At 43.5% G+C, this 24469-nt stretch overlaps 1 non-coding gene across 1 annotated transcript; it reads left to right on the forward strand.

The window, feature by feature from the left end:
* The first annotated feature begins 10197 nt into the window (after positions 1-10197).
* Positions 10198-10269, forward strand: TRNAT-UGU (transfer RNA threonine (anticodon UGU)). Its single transcript has one exon. It is a non-coding gene; the product is annotated as a tRNA-Thr (tRNA).
* The last annotated feature ends 14200 nt before the right edge of the window (positions 10270-24469 follow it).

Below are 24469 nucleotides of genomic sequence, written 5' to 3' on the forward strand. Positions count from 1 at the left end.
CTGTCAGTGGATTGAATCAGGGCATGTGAAGCGTCTGGGGTAAACCATGGAAAGCTGTGTAGGTATGTATATTTGCGTGTGTGGACGTATGTATATACATGTGTATGGGGGTGGGTTGGGCCATTTATTTCGTCTGTTTCCTTGCGCTACCTCGCAAACGCGGGAGACAGCGGCAAAAAAAAAAATAATAATAATAATAAAGATAATAATGATAATAATAATAATAATAATAATAATAATAATAATAATAATAATAATAATAATAAACATAGATCATATCAAGTAGGTTAGTCAGTTTAGGAAGGTAGTCCAGTTCACTAACTTGACTACCTTCCTGGTGATGCCACTTGATAGTGTACATTGTTCAAACGTTAGAGGGAGACTGGCGTTATGTTTCCATGATATGCGTTCATGATTCATGTCAGGTTGGAGTGCACGGGTGGCAGAGAGCATATACCTGGATAACCATGGATAACCATTATCATTCCATCGCAGATTTGGCATAATGAAAGAAATGTCTGAGGATGTATGGCAGACCAGAGTATCCCAGCTGAACACTTCGTTCTTAACCTTGTGAACACAGCCTGCTTCCTTCTGTTCCTGTAGGAGGAGGTGTTCCATTGTGCTATAATATCCCTTTTTCATTTCATCGAGGATGTTCAGCTGGGAACCACTGACTGTCTCCCACACGATGTATGAATTTCTGCCTGAAAGAGAGACATGACTGAAGACCCCGTGGTTTTGTGGCCATCCTCAAGGTCTGCAGTCGACTTGGGGGAAAGGGTTTGCCAGTAGAGATGGTGTCGTTGTATATCAAGATGACAAGACACCCACACTTTACTTTTCCAAGGTAAAGCTAAGACCTGCTGCTCCAGGTTGAGGTAAAGGGGATTTGTTATTCCAGTACCACAAGAGCAGAGAAGACTTCACCCTATCGTGTGCATACTCGAAAAAAAAAAAAAAAAGCTACTATATGAGAGCAGAACTTTTAGCAACCTTGTCATCTATTTATGAAGAAGGTCGAGCAGTCATTCAATGAGGAGTTTATATCCAATATACAAGTCACATTTGATTACTCTCATATCAGATAGCGTCTATAGATAATTTTCTACTTATGCCAAAGTGTGATGGATGATAAGGGAATACAGATATCTGTACCATATTTTTTTTTCTTTACCTTCTACGTGTAAGTAGCTTTCCTGGCATTATTGTCCATTTGAAACATTTCGTAAACTCGATGTATTTTCTCATTACCACATTTGATAACTTGGTACTAGCATTCACGTCCCCTCGACAGCTAGATTCGAACCTCAGGAGGCACGTCACCAACCAGAACCAGTCCTCCTACAATCATTATTACGAACAACTGAATCCCAGCTTGCTTAGGGAGATCTACAACTTCTACAAGATCGACTTTGAAATGTTCGGATACGAAATTCCCGACTTCTTGAAAAAATTCGCAAAGCAATGATTCAAGATGGAACCAAGAAACATGGAGACTTTCCCCCGATTCCTCAATCATATTATAAAAAGGATAAGTTTTCGCAAACATGTGTCTCACCTCTGAGGTGGCTATGGGAAGCGTTTAGGTGGAAACCACTATAGGTTTAACGGAGAGGGAAAGGCAAGAGGACGGGATGGTATCTCGGGTCGCACAATGCCTCGCTCAACAAGACATTGGAAGGCTTACGTTCCTCTGGCCTACATGCAAACGAAGCGGTGAAGTTGTGGTCAGGGAGTCCAACAGAGCAACACTGCGCCCCTTCGGCTAGAGCACAGCAGGCCTTCATCTACGTCTCCAAAAGCTCATGTTTTGTTACCATCGACAACTTTTTACTGTCGAAATTCTGGAACTGGACCATCGAGGCACTCTCATTCAGGGGGGAAAAAGAACTTTAGGCGAATCCTGGATGAGAATCAAACCGAACAGTCTATAACTTCACGAACTATTTCGAACGTAAAAAGGAATGTGTAATGGGAAACTTGAACAAACTGGCGAAAAAACAAAGGAATAAAAGGGAATTCAAACAGCAACGACCACTGAGTCTTTCCGAGGCTGTGATAGTGGAAGGTATCAGAAACTACTAGGACAGTGGTACAAGTTAAAGGGTATTTAGATCACTTAACGAGAATAACCTTCATATTGTCAAGTGTGAGTAAGGAGGTGCAAATAATGAAAGTTGTGGACTTGAAGCGAAATGCTTATCAAGTCTATTCTTAAACGTATGTGTCTATTGTTCTGCTCTCAACCACTCTTGACTGGTAAATCGAAAAAAAAAAAGATAGTCCATAATAATATTGGTGTTTTCTCTAGTAGTAAATACAGCTTTCATTGCAACATGTTCGCCATACGAACTACTGTTTGATTGTTTATATACCTCTACACATGTTCCCAGCAAAATTACACAGGTGGTCCCACACCTGACAACTGTGCGAACCGACATTACTTGCTGCTCGTATATCATGGCGGGAGAACCCAGATGCGCCTTAGCATAACCACAGCAGAGAGGAAACTAACAATGACTCTCGCTTCATTTCATTAGCAACTGAGTCGTACTACCGTATCTTCCATTGCTGAGAAAGATCGACTTGATGAAAGGATTATATTTCACCATCTATACCAGCTTCGCAGTGAAGTGCACCTAACTGCTCGATGTCTACCACTAACTTAAAGACTAGCTTTCATTGCGCAGCGGGGACTCTAAAGTTCTTTAGTAACGCTTTATAATAAAGAATTAAGAACCTTATGTGGCAACACCAACGAACTTTAGAACCGTTGCTCAAGGAGGCAGGGCGGGGCACCTAGCCAAAGGCGGACCAATCAGGGAGCAGGACATTCCAAAGCGTGTGCTGGATGCATCCCAAACTACTGGTTCTATTCTCTTCTCTCATGTTTCTTGTAGACATAAAGAATACATTTCTGTATTTTATTTCAAACCTCTCACAGTCTGGCTTGAATTAGAGATCTTATGAGAACTGGGCACCTATTTTGAAAGAAGCTAAACACAAAACAAGATTAGTGTTATACAGACAAAACATGACTTTAGAGCTGATCTTAGTGGTCATCTATTTAAAATAAGAAAATCCATTAAGCTGGTGATCTCTGGAGGTTTTGGTAATGGTCTGAACATCAGTATTGGAAAGAATTCTTTCCGACTGAATTAAGACAGTGAAAAGATATACATGTGATCTAATACCATCTTAAGGATCGGGGTTAAAGTTTATCCCATCATATCTAAGGTACTACAGTTGTGTTCAAGAATAACAACGTAAAGATGACTTTAATGTCCCAGTCATACATATGTTACGGGGAACGAAATGTCAGTAAAATAGTAAAGATAGCGCGATTGGGATAGTCTCCCATAATTTAACAAAACCTAACTAGAACAACCTAAACTTAAATGTTTAGGGAAGCAATATTACAACAGTCGTGCCTTACGGAACCTTAGCAACATGCGAGAAAAGTCGTCAGCTGCTGCAGTTTTGCCACCGTTGAAGAGGCTGCCGATTTGACGAGCAAAATCACCAGGACGTGACACACAAATTGCATGACTTCAAAACGTCAGCTTTTTGTGGTGTTGGGTGTTGATGGGGAGCGGCTTATGGGAAGTCATTAAGCTAGGCTTCCCACCTATGATGTGTTATAAAATATGATGAGAGTTCAGTCGGTCGAGCAACGATTGTGCTCACATTTCTCAGTGTTGGAGCCGTCCACGTCCAGGTGGAGAAAATCCGGATCGTCTGTGTTTGACGAAACCTAACGTTATAAATGGACCTCCACCAGCTCATCCTTGATGAGCGGAGGCCAAGTGGTGGAGTGATTACGTTGTAGTGGCTCCTACGGAGCTGTAAATTCCTTCAACAGCTCATCCACTCTCGTGAATGAGAGTTAAACATGTTGCAAAGGATGTACGCTGTACGCTGCTGTTGTGCGTTAGCGTAGAAGTTCGTCCAGAAGTGCGCACCAGGCAGGGTGGACCCTGGTTCTCTTCCTGCCCGTCTTAGCTCCGTGCAGTATTGCCAACACTCACGACGAAAACGTAAAGCAGGCACCACACTTTTGTTTCATCTTCCGTGTGTGCGAGACCCGTGTACTGCTTAGGTTCCAAGACACTTTGGCAAACATCATTTATGTCACAAATTCAACCTTCTCATGGCCTGTGCCGTTTAACAATGCATAGTCTTCCCTAATACAAAATAGGATCTCGTACGCCAATGATAAACCTTTTCCAACAGCCACCACATAAGAACCACGAAAATATACGAAGACATCTACATGCAGAACGGAAACTAGAGTCACGTACGCTACTGATTAACCTTTTCCATCGGCCACCACATGAGAACCGTATAAATACGCCATTTGACTTTATATCTGCAGTTAGAAATCAATTAACTTATACGTTGTGTCCGAACAAGCCTACGGTCGAAATGCGATCCGAGAAACATCTTCACAAGTACGCAAGGCAACCTAGTCGTTAAATAGATTAAGTTGCAAAATAGGAATTCCGATTCTACTTGTAAAAACCACTGCGACACCTACAGTGTAGCAGAGGATAACTTGTGAGCCACTGTAACGCCCAAGTGTTAGAGGAGCAACATGGGTTGACCTGCTCCACTGAAACAAGATGTGTTAGTGGACCAATGCCATGTTGCACAGTCGTCAGCAGACAGTGTTTACTTTAGACTCCTGAGGCTGGCTGACTGACTGACTGAACTGCTGCTGATAAACTGTATTGGGCTAATGAATAGCGGAATTAGACTTAGAAGATCTCGTCAAATGTGTTCATCATCTCCGTCGACGTAACGCATGACGTTAGCACATAAGCAGTCCGTTCTGCCACGTCATGTCGTCAGCTTTTCCAGTAACAACCAATTCATGTTGACATCCCTTTGAAATACGTTTTCTATGCTTATCAACTGGCCTTGTGTGCTTCCGTATTTACCGTAGCCACTTTGTAGATTAATCAACAAGTTTTTACGGTAAAGAATTAGCCTATTTTTGACCACTCTTTCCATGACATTACAAATGTACGTAAACAGGGCGGTGGAGGGAGGATAAAATATCTATTATAGACCTGTGGGGCCATTTTAGTAATGATGGATCTCTACGTTAGGGATGGTCTTCACTTAAAGGGATTAGGGGGAAAAGCCCGCCTTGGCAGCGTACTGGATGAGAACATCTGGCCATTTTTTTTTTTCGATAAACTCCTCACGAGAGCAAATCAGGGTCGAGTTAACGAAGGAACTAGGAGGAGAGGGGTGGAGGGGGGGGGGGGGGGTAAGTGTGGGATGTGGGTCGGGATCTGAGTGAAGGGGACTCAGAGGCAGAGGAATTAGTAAAGAAAGGTCAGGTAAGGTTCAGGTTTGGGGGACAACTCAGGCAGTCTAAGTAGCGGGTTAGCACAGCTACAGGTCACCTCTCAGGTAACTTTCAGGACCAAGGCTGGTGTGGTCCAGTGCAGGGAGGGTCAGAGTAAAGCGAATGAACACATAACAGATAGAGAAACGTACACTCTCTCCCGCTGCTGCACATGACGCACACATTAACACTGATAATACAGAACACGTACACATAACCACAGTGAAAAAAAAAGGCAAAATTCAGTCCGGAAATCAATTCAAAGGTAAATAAATTTGACATACACAAATGCCTCGAGCATCATTACGAAACGCGATGACCTTACATCCTACGAAGTTATTGAAAACCCAAACATTATTATTGCAATCTCAGAAACGTGGGTAAACTCTGAGAATAAGTACATAATGGCTGAGTTAGCAAATACCCGAGTCTAAAACTATTTACGAAAGATCGCTTATACAGGGCAAGTGATGGAGTTCTGACCTACGGTGATAACAATCTAAGTGCTATTAAGATAAACAAAGCAGACACACACACATTTACGATCCTCTTTATATTGACATTATCGACAAGTTCAAAAGAAAACTACTTCTCAGCGTTACTTACAGACCTCCTGAGCAAAAAAAGACGACGAGGATATTATACACTGAAATGAAAACTATAGTAAACAGTGAAGAGGCTATAATAGGATGACACTTCAACAGCTCCAACATAAACTGGTACACGTTAACAGGTGACCGAGAGGGAACGAGGCAAACGCTTTCATACAACAGTTACTTCAAAAAACCAACTAGAGGTAAAAACATTCTTGATCTTGTCCTCAACAGTGACACAATCAAACTCGTGCGAAGTGGGCCACAGTTTGTCAAACAGCGATCACAGTTTGATTGGATTACAGTTGAATTTAATCATGAAATAAATGACAACAAATTCTTGGTCCTAGATGACAGGCGAACACATTTTGAAAACATTAGACACAAAATTCGCAATACCAATTGGACAAAACTTGACGTTCACACAGTAGATGAAATGTGAAATAATTCTAAAAACCGTGTCACTCCTCGAGATAGAAAGAAAACATTTCCACGAATCATGAAGAGAACTTGTGATATTTCAAACTTATCATGGATGAATAAGAGAACAGGAGGACTGATTTGCCAAAAGAAGATAACATGTAAGAAATTCAAATTAACGGGAACCGCTGGAAATCACCGGAATTAAACGAAGTCCAAAGAGCGTGTAAGGTCATCAGACAGTAAGCGCGAGGAAGAAGAAGAAAAAGAATTTATTTGAAAGTTAAGAATAATCCTAAGGAATTCTTCAAACATATAAGACAAAGGAAGACAGCAAAAGAAGAAATTGGACCATTACGAAACCAACATGACACACTAATACTGACGACAAGGAAATGGTTACCATATTAAATTATTCCTCTAACTCTGTATTCACAATTGACGAAACATCTCGAATACCACAACCAGTGAAATGTTTCAAGGATCTAATGAAGAGTTGATGGTTAGAGAAATGAAAAGCCCTGAAGTACTTAAATACCTGAACCAAATTAAACCCTAACAAATCCAACGGGCCAAATAACGTACATTTTTTTTAAAGAGAAGACAGCTGATATACCCCATAACAAAACGATTCAACAAATCTCTATCAGATGGACAGGTGCCAACTGACGAAACTAGCAAATGTTATTCCTGTACGTTAAAAAAGGAGACAAAAAGTGTGCCTTGAACTATCGCCAAGTTAGCCTTACGTCAGTGTTAGGTAAAATGATGGAGAAAATAATACGAGATATAATTATCACGTTTCTAGATCACAAAATTATATCGGGCAACAAACACGATTTCCACAACAGAAGATCCTGCCTGACAAATGTGCTGGAATTTTTTTCATGTTATTCATCAGAATTGGGACGAAAAAGTACCGTGATGTGGTATATTTAGATCTCCGAAAGGCTTTACTAAGATCTCTCACAAGAGATTTTTACATAAACTTAAACCACACGGAATCGGTGAAGAACTCTGTACATGGACCAGAGACTGGCTTACCGGAAGAAAGCAGCGTGTAGTATGAAACGGCGAAGCCTCACATTGGGTAGACGTAACAAGTGGTGTGCCACAGGGGTCGCTCCTAGGCCTCAATCTTTTCATAATATACATTTAATGACCTACAACTCGGTCCTCATATCTACAATCTCCACATTTGCTGACGAGACTAACTAGGAGGTAGAGCTGTAAACAGGCGGGACTGCGAAATTAGTCAAAGAGATCTTAAATTACTAGCAGAGCGGTCAGACAGATGGTAAAAGAAGTTCAATGTAGACAAGTGTAAAGTTATGCACTTTGGAGACAATAACATACGTTACTACTCTATTCAGAAACCCTCTAACTAAAGTAAATGAAGAAAGAGACCTTGGAGTTGTCATCAGCAACAATCGGAAGTACAGTAAGCAGTGTCAAGCAGCAAGTAAAAAAAGGTAACCAAATGTTAGGTTTGACAGCCAGGAACATAGATTACAAGACATCAGAAACAATTCCAACACTGATATTCTAGTAAGACCACACCTTGAACATGCAGTCCAAATTTTGGTCCCCATACCATAAAAAAGACTAAGTGAAATGAAGCAAAGACAAAAACGCGCGGACAAAATTGATCCAATCCTTTATAAATCTGGCATACGAAGATAGGCTGAAACGATTGGATCTCTTCTCCCTTGAAAAAACGTAGACTTTGCGGCGACTTAAGTCAAGTGTTCAAAATTCTGAACAAGTGTGATAAAGTAAATCACGAACATCTTTCCGAAGTGCAAGAAAATACGGTCACCAGGACAAATGGAATAAAACTCAATGCTAAAAGATGTATTACGGACGTGGGAAAAAGCTTCTTTTCCTATAGGTGTCTTGAACACTGGAATAAGTTACCGTCAGACGGAGTGAATGCTAAAACTATAAGTACCTTTAAAAGTCGTTTAGACAAATATCATACATATTCAGGCATACTTTGAGAAAAACGCCAGACCTGTATAAACGACAACGGTAACGGGGACACTGGAAGGCTAATGTGCAGCAGTCGGTAATAGCTTAAAATAATTGCTAAGCGGAATAACATTTTCTTGTCAAGTTAAAACCCTGTCTTTTTTTGTCTTTTTTTTTAACCAAACATCCTGCTGTTGTCTTTCTTATGTATATGAGAGCTGATGTATTACAGCTGTCATCTACCCATCACCCAGACCGCTCTAGGGAGACCTTTACCTGAAGGGTATTGTTCCGAACATGTGTGTGTGTGTGTGTGTGTGTGTGTGTGTGTGTGTGTGTGTGTGTGTGCCCACATGTTCGTATATATGTATGGTGTGTCTTTGTGTATGGTGTTGCTGCTATTTCTTGTTAGCACGAGGATTAGGGTCTTCCTCTGCTATCGGCTCGGACCTCACTTCCCTGATCGAGCCATTAGTCTTGATAATCCTGTTTGTAACCAGATGACGCCCAGTCTTTCAGCGCTTGGACCTCACCAGAGGCGTCAGGTCAAGTCGTAAGGCCAGCCTACGGGGTATGTCATCCCGTGCATCATCGCCGCTGTCGCAAACAAGATAACGGAGGAGGTTGAGCTTTAGGCAAGATGTGGGACGGACTTAGGATCCTCCAAGCCAATCAGTAGATTCGGATACCACCCTCCTCCAATCACAATTGAATCTTAGGCTCATAGCCAATCAAGAATAACATTGTAGGGTAACAGGGCGGACGCTCGTTCTTACTTGTGATAAATACCCCTGACACCCACTGAGAGCCACGATTTTCCCTCTCTAGCCCAGCGAGGTAAGTGGTGTCCCTCTGTCCCAAAGCCCGTTACCCGAGTGAAGTGCGCGATACAGACTCTACAATATTGTACCGCCTCTGTCATTCAATTTCGAGTGTCATAGAGTATTGTAACTTGTCATAGAAGAGTCTAACAATAAGTGTATCTTGAATCATGTTATCGAAGATAAATTGTCATAAAGGAAAGAGATCTCCTGGTTTGAAATCTTATCTGGAATGTTAAACTCATGTTCAGTGTTAACGTAAATGAGTTGTGCCTGGTTTCATGTGTTTATTTTGTACACTTTAGTTCTCTCATTATCAGTCGAGTTAATGCTGGTGTTTGATTTAATCCCATGACTTTCAGACAGTGTTATTCTGTGTTGTGAAACATAACAAATCTAACGTCCCTGCAAAGACAAGGATCAGTATAGTATTTGTAACATATATATGTATTTTTTTTTTCCAAAAGAAGGAACAGAGAAGGGGGCCAAGTGAGGATGTTCCCTCAAAAGCCCAGTCCTTTGTTCTTAACGCTACCTCGCTAACGCGGGAAATGGCAAATAGTTTGAAAGAAAAGAATATGTAATTGGCGACCTTGCTAGAATAAGTATTGAGTTCGTAACAATATAAACCGAAGTTGCTTGTGAGATTATCAATACGAGGATGACACATGCGCGCGCGATGCAAACACACACTCCCACTCATTGACGGCGGTGTGCACCACACTGCCTGCCTTCACCACCATCACTGCCTTCACCACCACTACAGCCACCAACATTAGCACCATCACCACCATTACCTCCGACACAATCGTCATCACCACTACCTTTACCACCGCCTCATCACATACACGACTACCACCAACTACACCGTAGCCACGAACAACACCATCACAGCCTTCATTTACAACCGTCACAATAAACATAACCAGAGCTTTTTCACCACTGCCACCATAGCCATCACCACCACAAGCTAAGTGTGGGGTTCCCTGGTGACTTATAGCCATTGGCCACATGTATTCCCTCCCCAACATGCGCCTCCTTAGCTCAGGGGCAGAGCACTGGTCTTGTAAACCAGGGGTCGTGAGTTCGATTCTCACAGGGGGCAACAATGTCTTTAGTGGCTGCTGCTGTGATAATTATTGATGAGCAGAAGTGGTAGTGCAGCTGGCAACGTAAACATATAACAAGAGGAAATACAAAATCGATGGAACACACAACCAGAGGATAAGTTATATCCATCACAACACCGACTCCACCTGGACGTACAGACCACCACAACACACGCTTGTATATCTTCCCTAAATCAGGGCATGCATGAAGCCGTGTGCGATCTCTCGTGTTGTAGGTTGTTGGCTTACGGTAGGAACCATATTTCTGGGAAGGTTGTGCCGTTAAGCTTGAATAAGCACATGTATGGTGTCCTGTCTGATTGCAGTGGTAGCACAGTGGTGGTGTTGGCTTCTGATGAGGTGGTTCAGACATGTGCATGTGTCAGTAAGAGGATCTATTCGTCGTCGTTCGTCTAAGCTGTCCTATAGGTTTTGAGAGGGTGTGGAGGAGGTGATGCAACACTTGGAAGCCTCACATTATGTTTCAAAGATTATGGAGTCTTAGTATTTGTAGCTATAAGTGGGAGTCTAAAATCTTCCACATCTACATATGAAAGATGACAGTTCTGACCATCTAGTCTTTAATTCAATCTTCTCACCGTCCATAACTCCTTTGTCTAGCCCACCGATAAGGCGTCATTAATCACCAAGGATCGAGTAACGAGGCTACATCGTTTATCTCAATATTTCCTTATCATTGCTATAGTCCACCCAAGACGTGCCCTTCAGTGCCCAATCTAATCTAACTCAGGTTAGGAGCTTTGTTGACATAGATACTATCATCCTTTTCATCAATAATATCTAACACTTCTATAATTATTTCAATAATATCTAACACTTCTATAATTATTTCAATAATATCTAACACTTCTATAATTATTTCAATAATATCTAACACTTCTATAATTATTTCAATAATATCTAACATTTCTATAATTATTTCAATAATATCTAACACTTCTATAATTATTTCAATAATATCTAACACTTCTATAATTATTTCAATAATATCTAACATTTCTATAATTATTCCTAACACATTATCACCTTCTTCCCTCACGTGGAGAATTCTCTCCAAAATGGTTGAAACTCTTCCTATTCCGTCAACTGTTTGAATTCTGGTAAATTTGGGGAAATTTCCTTAACCCTTTCATGCTTTAAGTAAGTCTTCCTTAATTAGATCACTACCTCAGGGAGTGATCTGAGTTACCAGTATGTGTAAACCACAACTCTTTAACTCCAACAACGTAACCTCACTTAAACTGGCTGTACGTAGTATTTTTATGCACTAATGTATTACAAACTGCTTCTACTGACGCATCCATATAACTAACTTTTGTTCTGGTTCCTAAACTTCCACAAGTGAACCATCTTAACACCACAAACCTTTACGAGAAGTTTCCCTGGATGATGATGTGTGCACGTCCAGATGGTCCTCGTCAGCAGGAGGGAGATGATGTCGCCGTCAGGAACCAGAGGGCGTTGGTGACGTCGTCAGTAGCCAGAGAGCGTTTGTGACGTCGTCAGTAACCAGAGGACTGTTGGTGACGTCGTCAGTAACCAGAGACGTTGGTGACGTCGTCAGGAGCCAGAGGGCGTTTATGACGTCGTCAGTAACCAGAGGACGTTGGTGACGTCGTCAGTAGCCAGAGGACGTTGGTGACGTCGTCAGGAGCCAGAGGGCGTTGGTGACGTCGTCAGGAGCCAGAGGGCGTCGATGACGTCGTCAGGAGAGAGGCGGCATCGTCCGTGACGTCGCGGAGTTAAGTCTGGCGATGGAACAGTGACGTAATGATGTGACGCGAAGCGTAGTAAGGGGAGGGGTGCTGCTCACGCCTGAAGTTTACAGTTTGACTTCACAACTGCCAGGTGTTGCTTGTGGATAGCAGGGTGTTAGCGCAACACTTCACAACTGCCAGGTGTTGCTTGTGGATAGCAGGGTGTTAGCGCAACACTTCACAACTGCCAGGTGTTGCTTGTGGAGAGCAGGGTGTTAGTACAACACTTCACAACTGCCAGGTGTTGCTTGTGGAGAGCAGTGTGTTAGCACAACACTTCACAACTGCCAGGTGTTGCTTATGGAGAGCAGGGTGTTAGTACAACACTTCACAACTGCCAGGTGTTGCTTATGGAGAGCAGGGTGTTAGTACAACACTTCACAACTGCCAGGTGTTGCTTATGGAGAGCAGGGTGTTAGTACAACACTTCACAACTGCCAGGTGTTGCTTATGGAGAGCAGGGTGTTAGTACAACACTTCACAACTGCCAGGTGTTGCTTATGGAGAGCAGGGTATTAGAACAACACTTCACAACTGCCAGGTGTTGCTTGTAGAGAGCAGGGTGTTAGTACAACACTTCACAACTGCCAGGTGTTGCTTATGGAGAGCAGGGTGTTAGAACAACACTTCACAACTGCCAGGTGTTGCTTGTAGAGAGCAGGGTGTTAGTACAACACTTCACAACTGCCAGGTGTTGCTTATGGAGAGCAGGGTGTTAGAACAACACTTCACAACTGCCAGGTGTTGCTTGTAGAGAGCAGGGTGTTAGAACAACACTCCACAACTGCCAGGTGTTGCTTGTAGAGAGCAGGGTGTTAGTACAACACTTCACAACTGCCAGGTGTTGCTTGTGGAGAGCAGGGTGTTAGAACAACACTTCACAACTGCCAGGTGTTGCTTGTAGAGAGCAGGGTGTTAGAACAACACTTCACAACTGCCAGGTGTTGCTTGTAGAGAGCAGGGTGTTAGTACAACACTTCACAACTGCCAGGTGTTGCTTGTGGAGAGCAGGGTGTTAGTACAACACTTCACCGTAACGTTGGCCAGAACCACAGCAAACACCAGCGTCCACAGAGATCCACCACAATGTGAACTCTTGAATCACCTGAGCCTGTCACTGCCCACCTTCAACTCCTGAGCCTGTCACTGCCCACCTTCAACTCCTGAGCCTGTCACTGCCCACCTTCAACTCCTGAGCCTGTCACTGCCCACCTTCAACTCCTGAGCCTGTCACTGCCCACCTTCAACTCCTGAGCCTGTCACTGCCCACCTTCAACTCCTGAGCCTGTCACTGCCCATCTTCAACTCCTGAGCCTGACCCCGGCCATCATGTCATGGGTCTGTCACTGGCCATCATCTACTCCTCAGCCTGTCAGTGGCTGCTCCCGGGCCCGTCACTGTACATCTGATCCTGAGCCTGTCATTGGCCATCTCTTTCTGAGCCTGTCACTGGCCATCTTCACTTCCCGTAGTGTTGCAGCTGGTGGTGGTGGTAAGTATGTTTACCTGTCCGTGGGAAAACCTGCGACAACGGTGTGGTCGTCGTCCTGGGCAGGTGGTGTGGTGGAGGTGAGGGCAGGTGTCGTCATCCTGGGCAGGTGGTGTGGTGGAGCTGAGGGCAGGTGTCGTCATCCTGGGCAGGTGGTGTGGTGGAGCTGAGGGCAGGTGTCGTCATCCTGGGCAGGTGGTGTGGTGGAGGTGAGGGCAGGTGTCGTCATCCTGGGCAGGTGGTGTGGTGGAGGTGAGGGCAGGTGTCGTCGTCCTGGGCAGGTGGTGTGGTGGAGGTGAGAGCAGGTGTCGTCATCCTATGCAGGTGGTGTGGTGGAGGTGAGAGCAGGTGTCGTCATCCTGGGCAGGTGGTGTGCGTGGAGGTGAGAGCAGGTGTCGTCATCCTGGGCAGGTGGTGTGCGTGGAGGTGAGAGCAGGTGTCGTCATCCTGGGCAGGTGGTGTGCGTGTCCCCAGGATGACGGGGTCAGGCAGGTGATCGAGGAGCTGCGACGACACCTCCACTATTCTGGTCATCATGCAGCTACGTCAGACGGTGGTGACGTACGCCTCCACCTCGAGGTCTGTCTGCCGAGGTCGGGTCACCCACAGGAGCGCGTCGAGGATTGCATGTTCTTCCCCCTAACGCCACACAGTCGCGAGGGAAAACCTGTCTTCTTTTGTCGCTGGAGACGTCCGCAGTGTAGTCGTCCGTCATGGATGAGGAGATCCAAGTGTGGCAGACCCAGCAGATACAAGCGGCACTTCCTCATAATCCACACACCTGACATGATGAATTCCAATTCCACAATGACATCTCCGGGTCGGAAAGAAAACGAGAGCCACACTGCACCAGCCGCCACTTCGTCATGGTGGCGCTGCAGAAGGGCATATCCCACACCTCTCAGATGCGAGGCGTCAGTCTGCAGTGTACGATCGCAGCGTGGAATACCTGGGTGGGTCAGGGTAAACTACAGGCGGTCACTGAGGCTCAGGGCAGGCGGAGGGAACAGGCAATGCAGCTGGGCTATATATTGCGTCACTGTATCAGTGCGTCATGTATCAGTGCGTCACTGTGTCATTCATTTTACACCAATCCTTCACCTTACTCACTGCACCATGTAAGAATGGTGAAAAAGACGCTGGTGAAAACGTGACACTGGAGTTTATTCACAAGCAATTAAGGTACACAAGGAAGATAAGCGAGGCACGGAGGAACGTGTTGACAACCCGAGAACTTATCGCTTCTCCCGACAGAGCGCATGACACTCGTTCAAAACATACGGGAGAACGAGCGTAGGACATTACTTATTAACATTACATGTAGGGATACATGAGACGTAGTATACATAAGGATACATAGACAACTTCCTTCATTCCTGAAGGAACTCACTGAAAGATTTATTCACGTTATGTAAAACAGTTCAAGAAGTTTACTATTCCAGGTACGTTAGAGCCCCATGGTTCCTGCCTCTGCTAACTCTGTGTTATAGATTTAGCAATTTTTCAGCAGAATCAGAATTGTTTTGATAACTTGTAATATCCCGTCAATAGTAACTGTGATCTGTTGATATATAGGAAGGTAATATTTAACCAATATTATGACTACGTTGCAGGGGTGATATTGTGGCTACGTTGCAGGGGTGATATGAGCGTTAATGGATGTCTTTATAGAGACAGTGATGGATTATATGGGAAGATCTTCGAAGAAGTATATATGGGAACCTGAACCAACGTAACGTTACCTTACCATACCAAGGCTAACATAAGATCTGTGGCAACGTTCTCCAGATCAGACAACGAACACAGAGCCGCAAAGTTCAAAGCAGAACTCTCCGAAGTAAACCAGATCATCTGAGGCTGAAAGTTAGTCTTGTTCCTTTATCATCATACGAGAACGAATTGGATTGAGAATGATTTAAAACATAGTGGAAACTAAACTTTATTCCAATGAATAGCTAAAAACAAACTCGTACACCTGAAATATATTGAAACTACCATAAAATTTTGCCCCGGGTCGCATTACATGCATCTTTCAAACAATACAATAAATTTAAGACTAGATTTTTCCCTCTGCATGTCTACTTCTGTTACAGATTCTGCCTCTGTTTTAGCTCTTGATGTTTAATCCACCAACATATATATACACAGCACTGTATGACGTGCGGCAAGAACTGATAAGTCAATAAATTTATCAATAATATATGTACTTCAGAACACATAACAGAAATATGTACTTTTTACTACATCTTATGGTATGGATTCACACCTATGCATAGTATACACGGTGATAACCTTGATGATCACATTCAATTACAGACATTCAATTATCTATTTGGATTCTTTGAACTTACCTTCATATCAGTTAGTATTTTCAAACTGCCTTCACAAATTATGGACGTTGCTCTGTGTCTGCTTCGGACACAGTCCATAAATTCAGAATAATGTAGAGGATTGCAATTCATATCCGAAATTTGTATTCAATCTTTTTTGAATACTCTATCATTTCAACCATTAATTACATCATTATTAACCTACAAAATATCTCGGTTTCTATTTAAATGAAGTTTGTATAATATAACTCATCCTCATCTCAGGTGTACAGCAGAGGAACCACCAGGGCTGGCCTGTTCTGTCACAAAAAACACTTCAGTTACAGTAAATTCCTGTTAGGGTTCATAAACAGACAAATGCTTAGTACAGAATTTAATTTCTAAACCTGAATTAGTTTACAAAGGAACAAAACCAACAAAAAAGATTTCTTTTAAAATCTTCAACTACTCACACCACATGTACTCCACTCCTCACTCACACCACATGTACTCCACTCCTCAAACACCATATTTACTCCACTCCTCACTCACACCACATGTACTCCACTCCTCACTCACACCACATGTACTCCACTCCTCACTCACACCACATGTACTCCACTCCTCACTCACACTATATGTACTCCACTCCTCACTCACACCACATGTACTCCACTCCTCACTCACACCACATGTACTCCACTCCTCACTCACACCACATGTACTCCACTCCTCACTCACACCATATGTACTCCACTCCTCACTCACACCACATGTACTCCACTCCTCAAACACCATATTTACTCCACTCCTCAAACACCATATTTACTCCACTCCTCACTCACACCACATGTACTCCACTCCTCACTCATACCACATGTACTCCACTCCTCATTCACACCACATGTACTCCACTCCTCACCACACCACATGTACTCCACTCCTCACTCACACCACATGTACTCCACTCCTCACTCACACCACATGTACTCCACTCCTCACTCACACCACATGTACTCCACTCCTCACTCACACCACATGTACTCCACTCCTCACTCACCACATGTACTCCACTCCTCACTCACACCACATGTACTCCACTCCTCACTCACACCACATGTACTCCACTCCTCACTCACACCACATGTACTCCACTCCTCACTCAACCACATGTACTCCACTCCTCACTCACAACACATGTACTCACTCCTCACTCACACCACATGTACTCCACTCCTCACTCACACACATGTACTCCACCCTCACCACACCACATGTACTCCACTCCTCACTCACACCACATGTACTCCACTCCTCACTCACACCACATGTACTCCACTCCTCACTCACACCACATGTACTCCACTCCTCAAACACCATATTTACTCCACTCCTCACTCACATCACATGCACTCCACTCCTCACTCACGCCATATGTACTCCACTCCTTACTCACACCACATGTACTCCACTCCTCACTCACACCACATGTACTCCACTCCTCACTCACACCACATGTACTCCACTCCTCACTCACACCACATGTACTCCACTCCTCACTCACACCACATGTACTTCACTCCTCACTCACACCACATGTACTCCACTCCTCACTCAAGCCATATGTACTCCACTACCTCCTCACACCACATGTACTCCACTCCTCACTCACACCACATGTACTCCACTCCTCACCACACCACATGTACTCCACTCCTCACTCACATCACATTGCACTCCACTCCCTCACTCACACCACATGTACTCCACTCCTCACTCACACCACATGTACTCCACTCCTCACTCACACCACATGTACTCCACTCCTCACCACACCACATTCACTCCACTCCTCACTCACACACAACCACCAACCATGTACTCCACTCCTCACTCACACCACATGTACTCCACTCCTCACTCACACCACATGTACTCCACTCCCAACCACACCAATTTACTGCACTCCTCACTCTCACCACACGCACTCCACTCCTCACACCTCACCACCACCACATGACCACGCCACTCCTCACTCACACACAATGTACTCCACTCCTCACTCACACCACATGTACTCCACTCCTCAAACACCACATTTACTCCACTCCTCACTCACACCACATGTACTCCACTCCTCACTCACACCACATGTACTCCACTCCTCACTCACACCACATTTACTCCACTCCTCACTCACATCACATGTACTCCACTCCTCACTCACACCACATGTACTCCACTCCTCACTCACACCACATGTACTCCACTCCTCACACACCACATTCATCCACTCCACTCACACCACATGTATTCCACCCCTCACTCACACGACATGCACTCCACTCCTCACTCACACCACATGTACTCCACTCCTCACTCAAACCATATGTACTCCACTCCTCACACCACACGCACTCCACTCCTCACTCACACCACATGTACTCCACTCCTCACTCACACCACATGTACTCCACTCCTCACTCACACCACATGTACTCCACTCCTCACTCACACCACATGTATTCCACTCCTCACTCACATCACACGCACTCCACTCCTCACTCACACCACATGTACTCCACTCCTCACTCACACCACATGTACTCCACTCCTCAAACACCACATTTACTCCACTCCTCACTCACACCACATGTACTCCACTCCTCAAACACCACATGTACTCCACTACTCACTCACATCACATGCACTCCACTCCTCACTCACACCACAAGCATTCCATAAAACTATACCTTGGAACTCATACAAATATATCCAGTAGATCTTGCTATCATAAGAATAAACTCAAAAGTCAATAACGCTCTAGTACCACTATCGTCATGTTATCTTAGGTTCATGGCACCAGTTGAACCTTTCCTTTGGTTCCTCTCCGTGACGCAATTCTCAGAAGCGTAACACTTCATCTGAACCTCCTTGTTTAAACACCAGCGACCATAATACGTGGACCAGTCAGTCCTCACACTCCAGCCCTGAGTTGTAGCTGGCATTAACCTCACACCATCAACAATGCTGCACTTGTAGCTTAGAATAACAGCACATCTCTCTCGTAGGAGAATGTCAAGTTGCTTTAGAATACCTAAACCAGGTCTGGCGCCAAACTCTCCACGCAGTGGACGTCTTGGTGGATTTTACTGTCCTTGGCTGCACGTATTTAGTCATAGGACCAGGTTCCCAGCACCAGCCAACCAGGGACAACAGCCACGAAATTAAGGACGCGCCACCCGCCTCCACAGCAGCCCTTACTCAGTACCACAACACGCCCAAGATTCCTGCAATTTTCGATATACTCCAATTACTATTACGGCTCACACATTCTCCAAAACTATCCTCAGAGTTTTACTTACGTATACCCAACGTTCTCATCCCCTATCACGATCACATGATGCTTATTTTTTTTTTTTTTTCTCTCGAGCCCTGGGTCAACGGTACACCTCTTGTTCAAATATGGTCGGCCTCTCTGCCCCGACACCAGCGCCACCTACGCTAACGCGCGCCAAATATGAATCACTAACTCGCGCTCACTACAATAACATGTTAAAAAACTTTTTTTTCTTATTTCCTTATCAACACTGTAAACCTTTTCTTCTGATAAGAATATAGAGCGCTACTGATGAAGTAAAAACTTTTTATATGCTTAATAGATATTTATACACAGTTACATTTGTATTCATTTAAATTCATCTATTGAAAAAAAAAATCTTTATCTATAGATTATGATAATGTCAGATATCATTTCGACTGTTCACAAATATACTAGAATTACCGTAAATTATTTGGCAGAGAATTGAAGCTCTTCTTAAGGTAACCTTCGAATGAATAAGGAAATGATTCTTTGAATCTTTTTTTCATCTTTTTCCGATCGTCTTTACCAGCTTCTAAGTCCTTCATATCCAACTTCTCAAATCATTTTCTCTAACTTCTAACTTCGTTATCCCCCGAATTCTCAGACTGTCGTCCTCAACCCTTCACATCCTCACGACAAACTTCTCAAATCGTCTTACCAACTTCATCATGTCGTCCCTGATTACCTTTCCAGATCGTGAGGGTCAACTTCTTCCCTCTGTCATGGCAGGCTTCACACATCGCCTTGACTGACTTTGAGAAACCTTTTTAGATTCTCTTGTCAGACGTGGCACTTCGTCATGAGCAACGTCTTCAGCAACTTCTCACAAACAATCATGACCAACTCTACCAACTTCGGTCATTTCTCTCTCTCTCTCTCTCTCTCTCTCTCTCTCTCTCTCTCTCTCTCTCTCTCTCTCTCTCTCGTATCTAAGCTGGTCATGAAACACTACCCTGGTCGCCTCACAGACCGTCCTCACAAACATTTTCCAATTGTTATGTTCAACTTAGCGCTTCATCATCATCATCATCATCATCAGCTCGACATAACCCCTTCCTCAGAACGTCTGGTTGTACTTGTCACTACGTCATATATAAACAATACCTATCATCTTTCCGAACCTTACAGGTCATCATGACCAATTCTTAAAGTCATCTTTTTTTTTTTTTCAACTTTAGGTTCATCGTTTTGATGGTATCGTTCGATCCTCTACACCAAGTTCTTACAAGATCGTCTTCATCAACGTCTTCGATCATCTCTACCAACGCCTTACCTCGTCATAACACACTTCACACATAGTCTTCACCAAGATCACAAATACTCTCTACCAACTTGACACTTCATCTTAAATCGTCATTTCCAGCCTTTCATATTGTCTTGACCAACTTATTTATGATCATTGTGACAAACTTGACATTTGGTTCATCACTAACTTTTCATATCATCATCATCATTTCCATGATTGGCATAGCATGACAGACGGTCACATGATCAACATGGCACACTGTCACAGCCAGCTTCGTCTATAGCAACTTCACATCGTCTATAGCAACTTCACATCGTCTATAGCAACTTCACATCGTCTATAGCAACTTCACATCGTTTATAGCAACTTCACATCGTCTATAGCAATTTCACATCGTCTATAGCAACTTCACATCGTCTATAGCAACTTCACATCGTCTATAGCAATTTCACATCGTCTATAGTAACTTCACATCGTCTATAGCAATTTCACATCGTCTATAGCAACTTCACATCGTCTATAGCAACTTCACATCGTCTATAGCAATTTCACATCGTCTATAGTAACTTCACATCGTCTATAGCAACTCATCAGCTCGTCATGTCCAACTTCGTACATCGTCTTTATCAATGTTTTTTCTGCAAAGTGTCGTGATTGATTGACTAAAATCTAAGTCATGAGTTTGTTAAGATACGTCTGAGAACATCCTTCACGACTTTACAGATAGTTCGGACCAATTTCAGGAATCGGCTTGCTCTTCAATTGTTCCGATTGTTATAGAAAAATATTTAGGACTTCATCATTGCCATTTTCTCACATCGTCTCGACCGTGTTTTAAGACCACGATGTTCTGTCTCTCCCAATAGGTCAGTTCAGTATGTTCAACCTAACAAAATGTCTTTGCCAGATTTCTCAGATTGTAATGACCAATTTTTTTTAGATAACGATGCCATTTTTCAGCTGATGATGACCAAAATGGCTAATAGTCATCAAGAACAAACTTGGATCGTCATGAACAGCTTCTTAGATCGTCAGCATCAATGGCAAATGTTGTCGTTTTCTGAGATGCCACTTCTCTTTCCAATGCTCAGATGAGCTACACCGCCTCACACACTCTTCCTCAACCTCTCACCTCGTAATACAACAGTCTCACATTGTCTCTCTCTCTCTGCTCCCCAGTTAGTGAAGGTTTATATGTATCGTCTTTCTCGACTTATCGTACCTCCTTCAAGATCCACTTCGTTATAAACTATCGTCTGTTACCGTCAGTCCCAACACCTCCTGTCGTCTTCGCTAACTTTTATTGACACATCGTCGTAACCAAGTCTTCATATCGTTTCCAGCAACCTCTTCAAATTGTTATAACCAATTACCCAGGTTGGCTTTACCAAGATTCCAGACCGTCGAGACCAATTTAACACTTCGTGATCAACAGCTTCTTAAATCGTCCTTACCGTGACCAAAAATGAACAGCTTCTTATATCGTCTTCCATCATGACCAACTTTCTACATCGTCTTCATCAAGTTCTCACATAGTTATGACCAACTTCTCAAAGTGTCATAACCAACTTCTAACTTCGTCATAACCAACTGCTCGGATCGTTACTACCCAAATGAGCGTTACGACCAACTGCCAAGGTTGTCTAAACCACATCTTTCCACCTCATCATGAGCAACGTAAAGCTTCGTCAAGAACACATCGTCTTAGATCCCCTGAACTGCTCCCCAGATCGTCTTTATCAGCTTCTCGAATCGTCAGGGACTTTCTCCGGTCTCGTGCATCAAAACTACTAACACACTCACTCACATGCTCCCAAAACACTTGCCTCTCATGATCTTATGCCCAGGTGCATATGCACCAAGTGTTTTGGGAGCAGGTGAGTGAGTGTGTTAGTGGTTTTAATGCACGAGACCGGGTTATAGTGATGGGTGATTTGAATGCAAAGGTGAGTAAGGGAATAATTGGTATACATGGGGTGTTCAGTGTTGTAAATGGAAATGGTGAAGAGCTTGTAGATTTATGTGCTGAAAAAGGACTGGTGATTGGGAATACTTGGTTTAAAAAGAGAGATATACATAAGTATACGTATGTAAGTAGGAGAGATGGCCACAGAGCGTTATTGGATTACGTGTTAATTGATAGGCGCGCGAAAGAGAGACTTTTGGATGTTAATGTGCTGAGTGGTGCAAATGGAGGGATGTCTGATATTTTATCTTGTGGAGGCAAAGGTGAAGATTTGTAGAGGTTTTCAGAAAATAAGAATGTTGGGGTGAAAAGAGTGGTGAGAGTAAAAGAGCTTGAGGAGGAGACTTGTGTGAGGAAGTACCAGGAGAGACTGAGTACAGAATGGACAAAGGTGAGAACTAAGGACGTAAGGGGAGTGGGGGAGGAATGGGATGAATTTAGGGAAGCAGTGATGGCTTGCGCAAAAGATGCTTGTGGCATGAAAAGCGTGGGAGGTGGGCAGATTAAAAAAGGTAGTGAGTGGTGGGATGAAGAAGTAAGATTATTAGTGAAAGAGAAGGGACAGGCATTTTGACGATGTTTGCAGGGAAATAATGCAAATGACTGGGAGATGTATAAAAGAAAGAGGCAGGAGGTCAAGAGAAAGGTGCAAGAGGCGAAAAAGAGGGCAAATGAGAGTTGGGGCGAGAGAGTATCAATAAATTTTAGGGAGAATAAAAAGATGTTTTGGAAAGAGGTAAATAAAGTGCGTAAGACAAGGGAGCAAATGGGAACTTCAGAGAAGGGGGCTAATGGGGACGTAATGATAAGTAGTGGTGATGTGAGAAGATGGAGTGAGTATTTTGAAGGTTTGTTGAATGTGTTTGATGATAGAGGGGCAGATATAGGGTGTTTTGGTCGAGAAGGTGTGCAAAGTGAGAGGGTCAGGGAAAATGATTTGGTAAACAGACAAGAGGTAGTAAAAGCTCTGCGGAAGATGAAAACCGGCAAGGCAGCGGGTTTGGATGGTATTGCAGTAGAATTTATCAAAAAAGGGGGTGACTGCATTGTTGACTGGTTGGTAAGGTTATTTAATGTATGTATGCTCATGGTGAGGTGCCTGAGGATTGGCGGAATGCGTGCATAGTGCCATTGTACAAAGGCAAAGGGGATAAAAATGAGTGCTCAAATTACAGAGGTATATGTTTGTTGAGTATTCCTGGAAAATTATATGGGAGGGTATTGATTGAGAGGGTGAAGGCATGTACAGAACATCAGATTGGGGAAGAGCAATGTGGTTTCAGAAGTGGTAGAGGATGTGTGGATCAGGTGTTTGCTTTGAAGAATGTATGTAAGAAATACTTAGAAAAGCAAATGGATTTGTATGTAGCATTCATGGATCTGGAGAAGGCATATGATAGAGTTGATAGAGATGTTCTGTAGCAGGTATTAAGAATATATGGTGCGGGAGGCAAGTTGTTAGAAGCAGTGAAAAGTTTTTATCGAGGATGTAAGGCATGTGTACGTGTAGGAAGAGAGGAGAGTGATTGGTTCTCAGTGAATGTAGGTTTGCAGCATGGGTGTGTGAAGTCTCCATGGTTGTTTAATTTGTTTATGGATGGGGTTGTTAGGGAGGTGAATGCAAGAGTTTTGGAAAGAGGGGCAGGTATGCAGTCTGTTGTGGATGAGAGAGATTGGGAAGTGAGTCAGTTGTTGTACGCTGATGATACAGCGCTGATGGCTGATTCATGTGAGAAACTGCAGAGGCTGGTGACTGAGTTTGGTAAAGCGTATGAAAGAAGAAAGCTGAGAGTAAATGTGAATAAGAGTAAGGTTATTAGGTACAGTAGGGTTGAGGGATAAGTCAATTGGGAGGTAAGTTTGAATGGAGAAAAATTGGAGGAAGTGAAGTATCTTAGATATCTGGGAGTGGATTGGGCAGCGGATGGAACCATGGAAGCGGAAGTAAATCATAGGGTGGGAAAGGGGGCGAAAGTTCTGGGAGCGTTGAAGAATGTGTGGAAGTCGAGATCATTTTCTCGGAAAGCAAAAATGGGTATGTTTG

The sequence above is a fragment of the Panulirus ornatus genome, chromosome 24 (assembly GCF_036320965.1).
Source record: "Panulirus ornatus isolate Po-2019 chromosome 24, ASM3632096v1, whole genome shotgun sequence".
In the NCBI taxonomy this organism is placed as follows: Eukaryota; Metazoa; Arthropoda; class Malacostraca; order Decapoda; family Palinuridae; genus Panulirus; species Panulirus ornatus.